Source organism: Theropithecus gelada, chromosome 1 (assembly GCF_003255815.1).
Source record: "Theropithecus gelada isolate Dixy chromosome 1, Tgel_1.0, whole genome shotgun sequence".
Classification (NCBI taxonomy): Eukaryota; Metazoa; Chordata; class Mammalia; order Primates; family Cercopithecidae; genus Theropithecus; species Theropithecus gelada.
Genome location: NC_037668.1, coordinates 106284050 through 106301420, shown reverse-complemented (window position 1 = coordinate 106301420; position 17371 = coordinate 106284050).

Sequence of the window (17371 nt, the reverse complement as noted above, 5' to 3'; positions counted from 1 at the left end):
GAGATAACAAGTGACAGAGAGACACAGATAGAAAGATAGAAAAAAGGGAGAGATGGATAAAAGAAGAGAGAAATAGAGGAAGAGAAGATAAGAAGATAGAAGAAAGAGAGGCAGGGAAAAAGAGATATGGGGAAAAGAAAGGGGGAAAAGAAGAAAGAGAAAGAGAGAGGATAAGTGAAGAAAGAGAAAAGGAGAGAAAAAAAGAGTAGAGTTGGCCTGATGAGGACTAGTTGATCCATCTTTGGAATAAATACATAAGTTTTTTTATATGAGATTTGTGTGAGCTATTTTAGTTTAATACAATCTAAATGACTTTGGGATTCATTTGCTAAGAAAATTAAATGCCTATCTAATATTATATACTCATTTTGGTCATTATATTTTAGCAAACTTTAAATCTAAAATCGCATTCTTAATGCTAACATATTTCACTTTTGGTAATGCATGTTAACCTTTCCCTGCCTTATATTTTCTATCTATGCTCTTTTTTTTAAGAGAACTACTCCTAGATTTTTATTTGGAAGAATTTCACAGGAAAGATTTTTGTCTGCTATTAATTTTGGCAAAGGCTTTTTCTTCTTGTATCTTGTTTTAACAACTCTGTTAAGAAAGTCCACATGCTGACATGGCTGGCCTTTTTTTTTTTTTGTATGTGTGGTTATTCATTATTAACTAATTTCTATCAGCCAACAATTTAAAGAAATAATGGTGAAGTAGCATCTCATTGTAAAACATAGAGATTTATTAAACTAGTAAATAAAAACATTCTCCAAAGATAATTAATGTAAAATCTAGGACATTCTGCTGCATTTCACTTAAAATCCACCTCAAAAGTAAAGCACTTCACTTATAAGTATCTATAAAACTAGAGAATTTGTTAAACATTATAAGCTATTAAAAATATTCTTAATTCACAGTAACTCCATCCAATTTAATAAAAAAACTCAAATATTCAGTCCTATTACCAAATAATCATCAACAAAAAAGGATTGCACCAAAAAAAATAATTTTTATAATTTGTAAGATTTTATAATTTATAATAAATTCTACTTATTTATTATTTTAAAATTATTTTTATTAATTCAAAGCAATTTGCCTTTCTACTCTATTTCAAAAGAATTTAGGGTTTAAAATGGAAACCCTGGTTAAATATATATATATAAGAAAATCTTATTTATATAGAAATAAGATTGGTTGTCAATTGGTTGAAAGAATTATATATGTACACACACACACATATATATCACTCTAAGTCTGATTATTTTACATCAAATTAGTATCTTCTTCAAAAAAACAAAATACAACTCTTGGACTCTAATTTTTAATTTTTGATTTTTTAACATAAAAAATATTTATTGGTGTTATGAAATTCTATCTCAAACAATGGAGAAAATTATGACAACCAAACATCAGCAATGTCAAAGACAACACTGGCAAGCTCACAAAGAAATCTTGAAATTCACTTCTCTTTTCAAAGGGTTTTTTCCCCTCACCAAAAGACAGTGACTGGTTTCCATAATCACTCATATCAGCATCATTTAGCCAGCTGGCTATTGCATAATTTTGACTTCTATATTAGAATCTGGTGCCAGTGAATTTCTAGATTACATTATCCTATTTCCCTTTGAAGTATATACAGAAAACAAGTATTTTTCCAAAGACGTCTTCATCTTTTTGATTAATATTTTGCCATAATTTACAAATTTCCAAATGCTTCAGTCTTTCTATAATCAAAACTTACAGTGAGACTCCTGGACTGAAACTAGTTCTCATTGAACCCAGGTGATTCCAGAGAAGCTTTCAACAAACCCTTTCAATAGGTCCCTCAAAGAGCTATTGTCATCATGATTCAATACTAATATACTTAGGACTAAAATTTGTGTTAGATGGTAACTTTAAGTTTAATATTTAGAGGATAAGCCAAATTGTTTTCTAAGGTGACTGCACTTTGTGCAATAGAGTCCTATCTATGTTGTGAGTACGCCTAAGTTAAAGTCAGTAGAGAACACTCCCACCAGCAACGTATCAGGGTTCTCGTTTCTTCATATTCTTGCCAACTCTTGTTATCATCTCTTTTTTTTTTTTTTTTTTTTTTTTTTTTTTTTTTTGAGACGGAGTCTCGCTCTGTCGCCCAGGCTGGAGTGCAGTGGCGCGATCTCGGCTCACTGCAAGCTCCGCCTCCCGGGCTTACGCCATTCTCCTGCCTCAGCCTCCCGAGTAGCTGGGACCACAGGCGCCCGCCACCTCGCCCGGCTAGTTTTTTGTATTTTTTAGTAGAGACGGGGTTTCACCGTGTTCACCAGGATGGTCTCGATCTCCTGACCTCGTGATCCACCCGTCTCGGCCTCCCAAAGTGCTGGGATTACAGGCTTGAGCCACCGCGCCCGGCCTATCATCTCTTTTTTATTATAGCCTCTAAAGTGAGTGTGAAATGGCACCTCGTTGTCATTTAAATTTGCATTTCCCTAATGACTAATGATGTGGAGTATCTTTTTATGTGCTTATTAGCCATTCCACATATATCATCTCTAAAGAAATATCTATTCCAATCCTTTGTCCATTTTTTGAGTTGTCTTTTTGTTATTAAACTGTAAGAGTTGTTTTTATATTCTGTACACAAGTACCTTATCAGACATATGATTTACAAATATTTTCTTCAAATCTGTCAGCTATTTTTTCACTTTCTGTTATTTTTTTACTTTCAAGAGAATTGTTCATTTAATCTAAGTTTCTAATTTATTGGTATAAAGTTGTTCACAACGTCTATGAACTCTGTAGTGATTTCATTTGTTTCATGCCTGGTACTGTCAACGAAAACACACAAATTCTGTAAAATATTTGAAGAGACTCATTCTGAGCCAAATATTGTTACAGTAGGTAGCTACTCAGGCATGAGCAGGGAAGGAGAGGGCTTCCACACACACACACCAGGAGTGTTGGGTGACCATCAGGTGATGGTCAAGTGGTTGTTAACTGTCTCTCTAAAGTAATAATTAGTCACAGCCCACACAAGGGAAAGGCAATCTCCCAATAGATAGGAAAAACCTGAAACTGGTAATCAGCTGCTTCCCTATAAAGATCTCAGGAGTTCGGGGTGTGGGCTCAAGTATGTGCGTTAAGAGGCAAAATGGCAGAGTTTAATTGGTATGTGACCTCCTGGAAACATTTGGCTGATAAGGGAAGAACGCCTCATGTGAGCACGCATACAATTCCAGTAAACACACTGCACATGCTCACCTCCCAAGAACTAGCAAGCCACTGTGCATGCAGACAGCCCACCCCAAGGGAAGAATTAGGGGAAAAGGAGTGCAAGACCCCTGAAGTATGCCAACATATAAAACCCCAAGTCCAAAGGTCAAACTGCACACTTGGCTTTCAAGTTACCCACTCAGCCCTCTTCCAAGCGTACTTTCCTTCTTTTGGTTCCTGCTCTAAAGATTTTTAATAAACTTTCACTGCTGTTCTAAAACTACCCTCGGTCTCTCCTTCTGCCGTATGCCCCTCGGTAGAATTCTTTCTTCTGAGGAGGCAAGATTTGATGCTGCTGCAGACCCCTATAGATTCACTCCTGGTAACAATATGAGGATCAATGACCTGTGACACAGCCCCAGGGTGTCCTGAGAACATGTGCCCAAGGTGGTCAGGCTATAGCATGGTTTTATACATTTTGGGGAGACATATGACTTCAATCAATACATGTAAAAGTTACATTGGTTCAGTCTGGAAAGCCAAGAAAACTAAGTGTGTGCTGTCAGGAGGAGTTTCAGGTCATATGTGGAGTCAAAGATTTTCTGACTGGCAATAGGTTGAAAGAGGTAAGTCATCACCAAAAGACCTAGAATCAATAGAAGGGAGTGTCTAGGTTAAGATACCGGGTTGTGGAGAACAAGATTCTTATTATGTACATGAAGCTTCCGGGTAGCAGGCTTCAGAGGGAATAGATTGTAAATGTTTCTTATCAGATGTAAAAAGGTACCAGATTCTCAGTTAACTCTTTCCTGTATCAGGGAAAAGAACTGGAAAGGGAAGGGGATTCTCTACAAGATGTAGATTTTCCCCCACGAGAGACAGCTTTGCAGGGCCATTTCAAAATGTGTCAAAGAAATATATTTGGGGGTAAAATACTTCAATTGCTTTCAGAGCCTCCTGTCATTTTGGTATCTTATTGCCACAAAGAGTCTGCTTTGTCAGTTGTAAGGTCTCTGTTTTAATATTAATGCTGGTCAGTTGTACCAAGGGGAGGAGGGTCTGACCAACACCCTTGACCCCTGCACCCAACTCTGTTTCCCATCATGGCCTAAACTAGATTTTCAGGTTTACTTTGGAATACCCTTTTCCCAGATGGGGGTCCATCAGTCACTTGGGGGCTTAGAATTTTATTTTTGGTTTACAGTACTGATTATTTGTAGAGGTTTTCCTGATTAGCCTTACTATAAGTTTTCAATTTTAATAATCTTTTCAAAGAAAAAACTTTGGCTTTATTGACTTTATTGGCTATTTGTTATCAATTTTACTGATTTCTGCCTTTATATTTATTATTTCCTTCTTTCTACTTGCTTTGAGTGTAATTGGCTATTCTTCTAGTTTCCAGCGGAGAAAATTAGATCGATGTAAGACCTTTTCTCATAAGTGTCTTTTATTTATGCTAAAATATGTAATAGACAAATGAAAATTGTATTTGTTCAAGAATGTACACTATGATTATTTGATATACATATACATCATGTAATGATTACCACAATCAAATTGACACATCCATCACCACGCATAGTGGTGAAGAGGACTTAAAATCTGCTCTCTCATCAAATTTAAGTAAATAATACAGATTATTAACTATATTCACCACGCTGTACATGAGATCCCCAAAACTTATTCATCTTGTAACTGAAAGTTTGTACTCCATGACCAATATCTCCTCATTTCCCCTGACCCCTCAGACCCTGGCAATCACTGTTCTACTCTCTGCTTCTATGAGTTTGACTTTTTTAGATTCCACATATGAGTGAAATCACATAGTATTTGTCTTTCTGTGTCTGGCTTATTTCACTTAACATAATGTTCTCCAGGTTTATCCAGGTTTCCATGTTTTCACAAATGGCAAAATTTCCTTATTTTTTTAGAGCTGAATAATATTACCTTATATAAATATATGTATTATATCACATGTATAATTATATATCACATAATATATATGATATATAATGTAATATTATTATATTGTATATTGTATATTATTAATATATACTATTAATATAATATATACTATTAATATATCATATATTAATAATATATTATATATATGTTTTATACATATTACATTATATATTACATTATATACTATATATTACATTATAAACATATAAATATATAAATATTACTTTTTATGTACATTACATATTTATATATCATATATTACATTATATATAACTATATATTATAATTATTATTATATTATATATAATTATATATACCATATATATCACATTTATAATGTAATATTATAGATAATGTATATCTAAATATATATAAACATTATATATATATCACATTTTCTTTATCCATTCATCAGTCTTGGCATAACTCTTTTGGATATGACACCAAAAACACAGGCAACAAAAGCAAAAGTAAACAAGCAAGACTACATCAAACTAAAAAGCTTCTGGGCAGCAAAAGAAAGAATCAACAGAATGAAAAGGCAGCCTACAGAATGGGAGAACATATTTACAAACTATATATCTGATAAAGTATTGCTATCCAAACTATATAAGAAACACACACAACTCAGCAAAAACAAATGATTTTACAAATGGGGAAGGACCTGAATAGACATTTTTTCCAAAGAAAAAAATGCAAATGGCCAGTAGGTATTATATATGAAAAGGTGCTGAACATCACTGATCATCAGGGAAATGCAAATTAAAACCACAATTAGATGTTACCTCACACCTGCTGGGAGGGCTATTGTCAAAAATACAATGGCTAACAAGTGTTACTTAGAGTGTAGAGAAAAGGGGAACCCCAGTACACTGTTTGGTGTCAATGTAAATTGGTGCAACCATTATTGAAAACAGTATAAAACTTCCTCAAAAAATTAAAAATAGAACCCCATATGATCCAGCAATCCCACTCTGGGTATACAGTCAATGGAAATAGAATCAGTATCATGAAGGAAGAACGTCTGTTTTTACACAAGAATTTAATGACTAAAATCTCCTAAGTACTACTTTAGCTGCATCCCAAAAATGTTCATGGGTTGTGATTTTATTATCATTGATACAAAATATTTTATAATTTTCTGTGCGATTTCTTCTTTGACCCATGAGTTGTTTAAATGTAAGTTGTTTAACTTTTTGATATCTGGGGCTTTTCTAGATGTAATATTTTGGTAATTTGTAATTTAATTACATTTTGATCAGGGAACAAATTGTGTAAAATTCAATCTTTTCAAATATTTTTATGATTTATTTATGGTCCATCATATGGTCTATCCTTATATACATTTTATGAGCACTTGAAAAGAATACAGATCTTTGGTTGTTGAGTGCAGTGCTATATAATTGACAATTAAGTTAAAAAAAAAACTAAGAAAGAGAATACTGTACTACTGGAGAAATTGCAATGATTAATTACATCATAAAGGATCTGAAGGATGCACAGGTGGTGATTACCATTACCTCCCTATTCAGCTCACCTAATTTTGCCTGTACAGAAGAGATATGGATCTGGGAAAATGGCATTGGATTTTCACAAAATTAAGTTAGCAGTGATTCCAAACCCAACTGCTGTTCCAGATATTGTGTCATTACTGAAGCAGATCAGCACATTCTCTTGTATTCAGCTACTGATCTACAAATATTTTTATCCCTATACTTGCTGGTGAAGACCATTAGAGGTTTTTTTTACACCCTACCTTAGAAGCAACACAGTTGGAAAACTGGTTAATGGGAGATACGGAGGGTTTGAAAAAAAGATATCTCCAAATGGGCACAGAATGTGCAAATATTTGTGTACCCTGTGAATGTTCACCAAAGAGCAGCCTCAGCAGAGGAGAATCTTAGTATTTAGATGAGCGGGATGACCCATTATGTGGTCTCAGGCAATTTCTTTCCCCATTCAGCACATGAACAAAGGAATGAAGATTTCACACGAACTCAATGTGGACTTGAACTCGCCAAAGCCTATTTAGCTATAACAACTGCAGAAAATGCCAAGCTTGCCAATAGCAGAGACAAACACTGAGTTCCCAGTACATCACCACTCCTTGGGGGAACCAGCCAGCCACCTGGTGGCAGGTTGATTACCTTTGGACCAATTCTATCAAGGAAAGGTCAGAACTTTGTTCTCACTGGAATCGTTTCTCTGAATATGAATTTACCTTTCCAGCCCTCAATGATTTTGCCAATCCATGGACTTACGGAATACTTTATTTACCATCATTATATTCCACACTGCATTGTTTCTGATCAGGGAACTCATTTCACAGTAAATGAAGTATGCTAATAGGCTCATGCTCATAGAATTCAACATTCCTACCCTTTTCCCCATCACTCTGAAACTGCTAGCCTGATAGAGCTGTGGGATGGTCTTTTGAAGACTTAGTTATTGTGGAAACTAGATGGCAGCACTTAGTGTCTCTAGAGTGACATCATTCAGGATGCAGTATTTTCTCTGAATCAGTAACCACTGTATGGTTCTGTTTCTCCTATAGCCATGATTCACAAATCCAAAAATCAAGGGACAGAAACGGAAATAACTTTTCTCACTATTATCTCTATGATCCATTCGCAAAAATGTTTTTTATTTCTGCATCTTTGCTAGTTTAGAGATCTGAGTTCCCAAAAGAGAAGCACTTCCACCAAGTGACACATCAATGATACCGTTAATGTGGGAGCTGAAACTGCCTCCTGACATCTCTGGGTTCCTCATGCCAGTAAACTAACAGAATGGAGGTAGTTAGAGTGACTTATCCTGGTTTTGCTACTGCACAATGGGAGCAGGAAGGAGCAAAATGGAGAAATTCCTTTGGGGTACATCTTAGTAGTTCCCCATCCTGTAATTAAAGTCAGTAGAAAACTATAACTCAATGCAGGCAAGGCTACTAATGCCCAGACCTTTCCATTATAAAGATTTGAGTCACTTCAACAAATAAAGAACTTAAACAGCTAAAGTTTATCAACCACTTTTCTTCCCACTTTTCCCCTTTTTCACTTCCCTAATACTGAACATAAGACATGTTAACAGAGATTAATTTTAGTATTTAATACAGAGGATATCAAGGTAGAAGTACAACTCAGATATAAGAGGAGTGAACATCATCCAAAGACGGATAAAGTTGAACTTTGTATTTACTCTGCTAGGGAAAAGATTAGCATGTGTTTAGTTGTATGAGGAATGACTGCATTATGGTAACTGGAAGAATGATTTTACTATTGAATTTTTTTGAATGTTAACCAGGGTGAAAAGGGGTTTGTATAAAAAGCAATTTAATAAGACGTGGACTGCACTGGATTGTGCTCTTATCAATTTGGTTAAACTGTAAATTTCATTTCCTGGATTTATCTTGCAGTATGGTATGAGAAAGGGAACTTGTATAAGAATTGCAAGGTAAAAATGAAGTAGGAACCATTACTTTTAGAAGTTCTTTATGCTCAACACAGTGAGGGATGGATGCAGAGGTGCCCAGTTTATAATTCACCCTTATCTGCTCCTCATCCAGTTTGTCTTCCAAACTATTGGCCTAAATAGCAGTCCCAAGCCTAACACCACAGTCTTGGCTGTAGATCTACAGAGACAATCAATGGGCCTCTCCACAAGCTCCCACTTTGAGATCCCACCTTGACAGATAGATATAGGAGATCTTTCAGATTCTCCTTCAGGCTCCGACTTCTCTACCCACTCCAATGCTTCAGAAGGACTAAATGTGTGTAAGTTCTATTCCTAAAATAAATTTCTTATTCCCATAATATTCATAGTGGTTTGACTTCCCTGATAAATTCTGACTATGCCCTAACTGATTCTGTTTTAAACTACATCTATTTATATTGGGTGGGAAAGCGACATGCCTTTGTATTGCTATAAACTAATTATTTCAGCTTTGTGCTCCATAGCATATTTTAAAACATTTTAAGAGTCATATTTATAAGTTACTACATTTACCACCACTCCCACAAGAAAACATCTCCTCAATTCACAATCAATTCAGCAGAGAGAACGTTTTTTTGCCCAGTGCCACAGGTCACTGAATGATTCATGTCTAGAATGCCTTATGAGGTAAGCATGGAAGTGTTGTTTGATTGACCTGTCATTAAAATTCTGTATTCGGGGGATTAGGTTGATTCACTTGGTTTAAATCTACATTTATCAACTCCAATTAGGTGCTTCTCTGAAGGTGTCCCTCTTAAAAGTTTAGAAGTCAATTAACCTTAAGACAGGGATAAATTTTATGAGCCATATTTTAAGTACCAAAGCCACTATCACCTGAAGAATGAGATAACTGTAATAAATTTATTACATCTGATACTTGACATTTTCAAGCACTAAAATCCAAACTCATTTTTGAAGGTCTCTAAATTATCTTATATCAAGTCGGTAACAGGTTTTACGACTTGGAATAAATACTCATTAGTTGTTAGAGTGCTTATCTGGTTTTGTCTCATTTATTTAAAAATAGTCATGAACCCGAAACCATAAATATTAATAGCTGAAACCGCTGATACACAATTTATGTTTAAAACAAATAGCTCTTACATGAGTAATAGAAGTTTTTGTGTCCCCAAAACTCAGTATGTTAAAAGTTTCTTTCTCTTCTTGAGACTTTTAGCAACCATGTGACTTTAGGGAAGTTAAGGTAAGGAAAAAATCGACTTATTTTTTTTCCTTTTGGCATTCAAGAAATTGAGAAACAATGCAGCTAAAAGGTGTGGGTGGACAGAAGGTGCCATCTGCTCACCTACAGACAAGTTGAATTGACTGAAGGGACAATACTTTTCCATTAAAAGCAGACCCAGGTACAACCTCAGTGTGACTAGGGTAAAGTTGTCAGACTTCCCCTAAAAAGGGGAAGAAGTGAGAGGGAAATGTGGAGAAGAGGGTCATGGAGAAGCTGAGTTCAGTGGGCATCATCTGAAATACGAGGACGTATTTCCAGGATACAAGATAATTTCCTGGATCGCATTATAGACTAACTCAAAATAGAAGCAAGAAAAGAGGTTGTAGTCTTGAAGGTCAAAAGGAAAACATGGTAAAGTGAAAAGTGTGATAGATTAAAGTGATTTGGGATTTTGTCTTCAAACAAAGATTTTGTCCTTCTCATCTGAAGAGTGGAGAAGAAAGAGGCAAGCATGGATATTTCAGGAAGCCATTCTGGAATGGCCTGAATTGGTCAGAAGGGAAAGAAATTCTTCAACCTGGTTGTTAATTATTTTTGCCTGTGCTCATATTCAACTTTGAGGAGGCTTTTCTGGTTCTAAGCTATACCACAGATCCATCTTGGCTCACAAACAGTTCTAACCTGGAATTTTAGTGCATTTCATTTAGTGTGCATCTGTTTGCCATTTGCCATAACTCTGACTGAATTTCATTAGATGGTTAAGGAACTGGTTAGCAGAAATTTCTTAGGGTACCTGCAGTTGTCAGGGCCATGTGAAGTAAGTGTAAGTAAGTGTTGTAAGGTCACCACCCTCAAGAATATAGGAAGAGTCTGCTCAGGGCTGTCTCTTCTATCTCGGTTTCAGTTCAAAGCAGAAGTTGTTACACTGTTCACACAGAAAACATTCAACACAAGAGGTGACTGATCAGAGAATGACCACAAAAAAATGAGATTCAGCCTCAAAAGCACTGCCCATCAAAATGACAGGTTACTCCAAGATGTAAAAACTAGCAACTTATAGCCAGGCACAGTGGTGTGCGCCTGTAGCCCCAGTTACTCAGGAGTCTGAGATGGAAGGATCTCTTGAGCCCAGAAGTTCAAGTCCAACCTGGGGGACATAGCAAAAACCAGTCTCAAAAAAATATATTTTTTAATAAAAATAAATAAAACTAGCAACTTCTATATAAATTTTTAGTATTACATTTCTGGAGGGATTGCAGAGATTAATTACATCACAAGTGACTTGAATGATGCACAGGTAGCAATTTAGTAATTTCTATCACATCCCCATTCAACCTGTACAGAAGATAGAAGAGTCTTGGAAGATGACAATGGATTTTCATCAACTTAAAAAGCTAGGTTGCCAAATCCAACTACTATTCCAGATATTATTTCTGTACTGAAACAAATCAGCATGTCCTATTGACTTCTATTTCCTCTGTGCCATCAGTAGATGAGATTATCTACTGACTTGAAGGGAGAAAGTTATGAAGTATAAAGTACAGGTGAGAAAGTATGAGATGTAAGTAGTGGGCATTTGTTCCACTTTAGGGTTTGGATGCAGAAAGTTGCTAAATATGTTTGCTCTCATCCTAACCCTAAGAACAAATAATAATCTATAAAATTATAGCTTTCCTTTCTGGCTTTTTGTCTCATCCCACAGCTGAAGATACAAAGAAATCTAAAAGGACTAAATAAGAAAATAAATACCCTTCTTTAGGAGAAAAAACACCTAAAGTTGTTTCATCCCTCGCTGAGAGGCAGGAAAAGGAGAAATATGCCATAGATCTCAAAAAATAAGGAAAAAATCACAATGCTGGTTCACAGTGAACCAACCCTCCTAGGCTAGAATGTGACTTGCTTTGGTCAAGTCCAAGTTAGAAGTGTTACGCCAGCGGAATCTTGAAGAGTGCTTGCACAATGGGGATTATCCTTTTAAAACCTTCTGTATTGAAGCCCAGCTACCATTAAACAAGATTGAGAGGCCATATTGAGGAGGCCTGGAAGATGAAACATCATGTGAATATAAAGGCCATATAGAGAGAAATATGAAGGCTCCAGAAATAGGAGAGAGGCTGGCTATTTGGAAATTTCCAACCCAGCCCAGTTACCAGGTGAATTAAGCCACATAAGTTATCTCAATCAATATAGTGTGGAGCATAACTGCCTCATCTACCAGAAGCATGACGAATATGTATGTTAAGCCACTGTTTGGGGAGAGTTTGTTACACAGCAATAGATAACTGATAGACCAGCTGAACTTTTAACAAACTTAATTGCACATACAGCATGCATGATAAATTAGAATCACAAGAAGGCTAACTACGGAACAAGTCTGAATCCAGCTACACACTTTATTCCAAGGACATTCACCAAGTGCATAGAATTGACATGCTGGTGGCTAGAGGCACCAGCTAACGGCAAGAGATAAAGGAGTTCTCTCTGAAGTACTCATTTCCGGGCTAAAGAGCAACAGCAGGGCAGGAAGCCTGACATGTAACTATGATGAAGTGTGAACTTTCACTGAATGTGAGGCAGTGACTAGCTGAGGTTTTTCAGGGCAGAAGAGCTATCTTAAAAAAGAAGAAAAAGTCTAACATCAATGACTTAAGATTCTGTAGAAAGAAGCTAGGATAATAAGAGTAAAGTAAACCCAGAATATGGCAAAGTAAGAAAATAATAAAGATAAGGGCAGAGGTGAACAAAATAGAAGACGAAAGAGAAAAAACTTAGTCGTAAAAAACAAAGTCGTATATTGGGTCTCTGAAATGATGAACAGAATTGATAAAGCCCAAGTTATTCTAATTTAGAAGTAGGAGATACTGAGAGAAAAAGAAATAGAAAAAGAGGCTAATACATTCTGCCACTATCGGGAATGAACAAGTGGTTATCACAGCAAATCTTACATACATTAAAACAATAATGGGAGAATATTATAAGCAACTTTATGCCAAAAAGTTTATTGGCATATAGCACTATTTTTCCTCAAGGGTCTAGTGTCTGTTGATGTTTTGTTTGGTTTTGTTTTATGGGCTTGTGAACAAGAGGGTATTAGCTATTATTCTGTCCAGAATTGTGTAATGAGAATGGATTGAAGGTCAGGCTCTAGTCAGTCAGTCCCAGTGAGTTAAAGGAGGACAGATAAAAGCAAGGAGGGTAGAGAGCCCTAGGCACACAAAATCACTGCTGATACTCTCCTTTGCTGCCATTCCACCAGGCAGAGATTTCTGACTAGTTTCACCCTTAAGTACTTAGGAAGAAGCACAATTGGCAGAAGGCAGCCCTCCCATGCTGCAACTCCATCGTCATTGGGCCACTGGAAGGGGAAGAAACGTAAGTGTGAACGTCCGACAACTTGGCTTCACTCCGGCTACTTTCAGCCACTTCACCCCAGCAGAGCTTTTGTGCTATTCTGTTATTACCGGTAGGCTGCTGCCAACAATCTCTCTGATGAAGAAGTGGGTACTGATTGTCGAAGGAAATGTGGAAGAGGCAAGAGCAGAGCTTCAAAACTTCCCTCCCTCCTCTCACTGCCTCTTGCAGCTTACCACCTGAGACTGCAGTTCAAGATAGCCTTCGCCCCACCCCCTTACTTCACAGTTTATTCAGTTGGATTTCTCCATCTTGACAGGAACCAAAAACATTTTTAATTCTTTCTGGAAGCCTTGTGGTTTACATCGATATTATTCTTGACCATCATCCAATATTTAATTCCCTCTTGTCAGCTCTCCTCCCACAGTCTCATTCCCATTTTGCTTTGGGCTTCTTTCCTCTAAACCAGTCATACTGCTCCCTTCCTCTAAAGCCTATTTACTGTGTCTTAGAGAACCTCCTCTCCACATAAAAATATCTCTATTACATCCTCCATCTCTCCCAACTCCTTGCCTTAACTGACTCCTGGGTGCATCCCAAGTACACAGCCTCCACCACAGCCCACTCAGGGACTGATGCCCGTTCTCCCATATATATCGGGCTCAGATTGTGCATCTCTTATTCCTCATCACTCTTGCTGACCAGCCTCCAGTCACCTCTCCCTGAGTATTCAAAGACTTTGGCAAACAACACAGTCTTTCCACCCACCTAATGCTATCATCCTCTGTGACTTCAGCATTGTGTGGACAGCCCATTTATTACACTGTCCTTGAAACACTTCCTCTCCTCAATTCCGATGCCTTCAACTCCACGCCATCTCAGCTATTATTTCAGTTTAAACAGCAACAAAAAAAATGTTCATTAACTAAGTGCTTACTATTTGCCTGAAAATACACTTAGTATTTTATATGACTGCCATATATAACCCTGACAGCATTATTTTACTATGAATTAGGTACTATCGTTGATTATATTCATTTTCCAAATGAGAAAACTGGAATTTTGAGAGTTTAGGTAACTTGTCCAAGATCAGTCACACAGTTCACAATTAAAAGAGCCAAGGTTCTGGAAGATTCAGTCAGGAGGGGAAGAAAGAACACTTCAAAAATATATGAAGTTTATATATTATCTACACTCTTCTCTCTTCCCTGTGGCACTAAAGAAAAAGGTCAAGAATTGATGCACCAATAACAGAATCTTCTGTATCAAAAGCAGCTGGATAAGTTGTTAAGCTGGCAAGAGAAGTGAATCATTTTTAAAAATTATGAAAGATAAATCAATCTGTTTTAATCTTTGTTAGAAAAGAAAGATGTTTTGCTAGACATTCCTGGTGCTGACACAATTATTACCAGAATATTTATGAAAGTTGAGTGAAATTGATCCCAAGATAGTTAAAAACAACCTAACTAATATGCTGAAAAAGAAAATAAATATCTTGCAAATCCTGATTCACGAGAGGAATCTAAAATACCTTACTCTTACTCTTATCTTTATCAAAAATAATGATGTCTAATATTCTATGAATTTGATCTTTTATTAGTTGTCAAACATTATTTAATGACCATGTCTACATAATATTTATACCTACAGATATGAAGAAATAGAACAGGAAATCATTAGTATGATTTTATAGTATGTATTTTATGTATATGTATATATATAGTAAAATATAGATATATTTTATATATGTGTACATCTAAAATCTCCACTCTGTTCTAGAAAACTGACTAATACACACACCACACATCATATATATTTCTTAAGCTGGATGGTAAGTACATGGATGTTGGTTTTACCGTTATTCTTTGTATATTATTATTTCTACATATTAAATATGTATTAAAACCAATTGATTTTAAAGAGCAATACAGGTTTGGCTCTTGTCTCCCAACGGCTTTCCCTGATTCTCAAGCCCCTGAGATGAAATAACATGCTACAGTCCCCCATGCTGTTGAGTGGGCAAGAGCCCACTGCAGAACCATCAAGCGAGCAGCACCTAGGGATAAATTTGGGGGCAGAAAGTAGCAAGCCTCTGTTCAGCGTGGGACCTAAGGCTTGTTTTCCAACACAGTCCATGGAAAGCCCTATCTTTGTGGGTAATGAAGTGATGCTTTGATAGTCAACCTTATCAAATCAGTTCTCAAAGACACAATTTCACAAAGAATAAGCAGATCAAATCCCACTATTGTGACTACATAAAAATGTTTACAGAGAAGTATTCACAGGGTTTTTAAAAAATACATTGTTCATTTATTCTGAACCTTATATTGAAAGATAATGCCAGAAGACTTCAGCATAGCAGATAAAATACAGTAAATCCCAACCAGCATAGATTTTAGTGACAAACGATCCATTCCATGGACATAGATGACTTCATCGGGTAATTACATTTTTGTTTTCCTAAGTGTTTACATTTCTTTACTGTAACACTTTCAGATTAGAGATTTTAAAGGCTTTTAAATGGTGTAAGGTGCCACCTGGGAGAGTTATTACACAGCACTTCCATGGCATAGAATACTATTTGGTGTAGAAGACGGAGGCTAGTTAGCTGCCGCAGAATGAACGTTTTCTTTAAGAACAGTAGTAAAGAACAGTTCGAGGCAGAAGATTGCCTCTGCGTTAATGTGGTGTGCATATTCCTCCCTTCCTGCTCCCTCCACAACTGTCATTCACAGTCTTAGTCTTAATAGCTTATCCCTCCAAAATAGTCCACAAGGTAGCAAAATCATAATACGTGTAACTGGATCTGATTTTTAAAATTTCCTTACTGGGAATAGCTATCGTCAAATCACTCTTAAGCATACAGTAATGTCAGTTAGAATCCTACCTGATTATCCATTTAGTAATAATATTGTTAGTTTTGTAGCCTGAGGCAAGTTCTACACCTCTCAAGTAAAAAGATGTCATAATTATCTAGATAATTTAGACCAAAATCTGTTTGGCTTGAATTAAGCAAGTAAGTCTTATGAAAATAGAATAAGGCTTCAATTAATTACCCAGGTAATTACTAACCTGTACTTACTGTTTTTAATCATTAACCCGTTAACTTTCAGAAGTTCTTGCCTATTTAGCCAATTCACTTTTAAAGCTTCCATGTTCTAGAAGCTGAATAAAAAATGAGGGTAGATTGTTATAAAAGTCATTGGTTTGACTTTTTCTAACCTGGAAACATAGTTCTGTATAACTAAGACAAATGGAGTTTGTATTTTATTGGCTTGCTAACAGTACTGCTGAGTCTTTTTAGATGTTGATCCTAGGCATGGAATACTATTCATAAGTACCTAGTCTGCTAATTTAGACAATTTATCTGGACCTGTTTCTATGGGCCAGCCTAAAAATAACCTCAAGTCTAAAGAGAAATATTTTATCTTTTCGTCCATTTTCTCTAAATGTCCTCAAAGTTATTGAGCACGTGCAGTTTACTAACTAGAATCTAATAAGTACATAGGTATCTACAGAGAGAAACAATGTGTATTGAATTTGAATATAAATAACAGCTCAAAAGAGGAAGAATGGGCATGTAAGATTGGTCATTCATCTGACTTCTGCCAATTCCAAACAGCTTCTTGTCCAATTACCGTGTTGAAATGAAACAAGTGCCAATGAGTTCTTAGGCCTGGGGCAACAAAAATCTAAGATAATTTTAGTCAAATTCATTATAACATACAGGCTATTAAAAGTGATAATGACAACCAAAAATGCCAAGTCATTAATCTACTCTCTGTTTATGAGCTATAACAGGATTTTTCATCAGATAACATGAACAGGAATTTCTTTCAAAAATTCAAAACAAATCTTTTCAGTGCCATTTCACAACTAAAGCATCTAACTTCCAGCAGACCACCCATAGTCACCCAAGTCACTGTAACTGAACTATCTGTGGTACATGCCTTAAAAGTACATTGATTCCATGGCATATGACATATTGAACTTTCAAAGCAAAGCAATTCCCAATGAATGCCATAAAATGAGTGCACTTAAGTCTCACATTCTTGCAAAATGTTGCCACCTTAATTTAAATGTTATAATACTGAAATAAATATAAACTAACGTCGTCCATTAGAGGAGTCCCATCACCTAACAAATTTTGATCATTCTATTCTATATTAAACTTTGGAAGACTATTCTCAA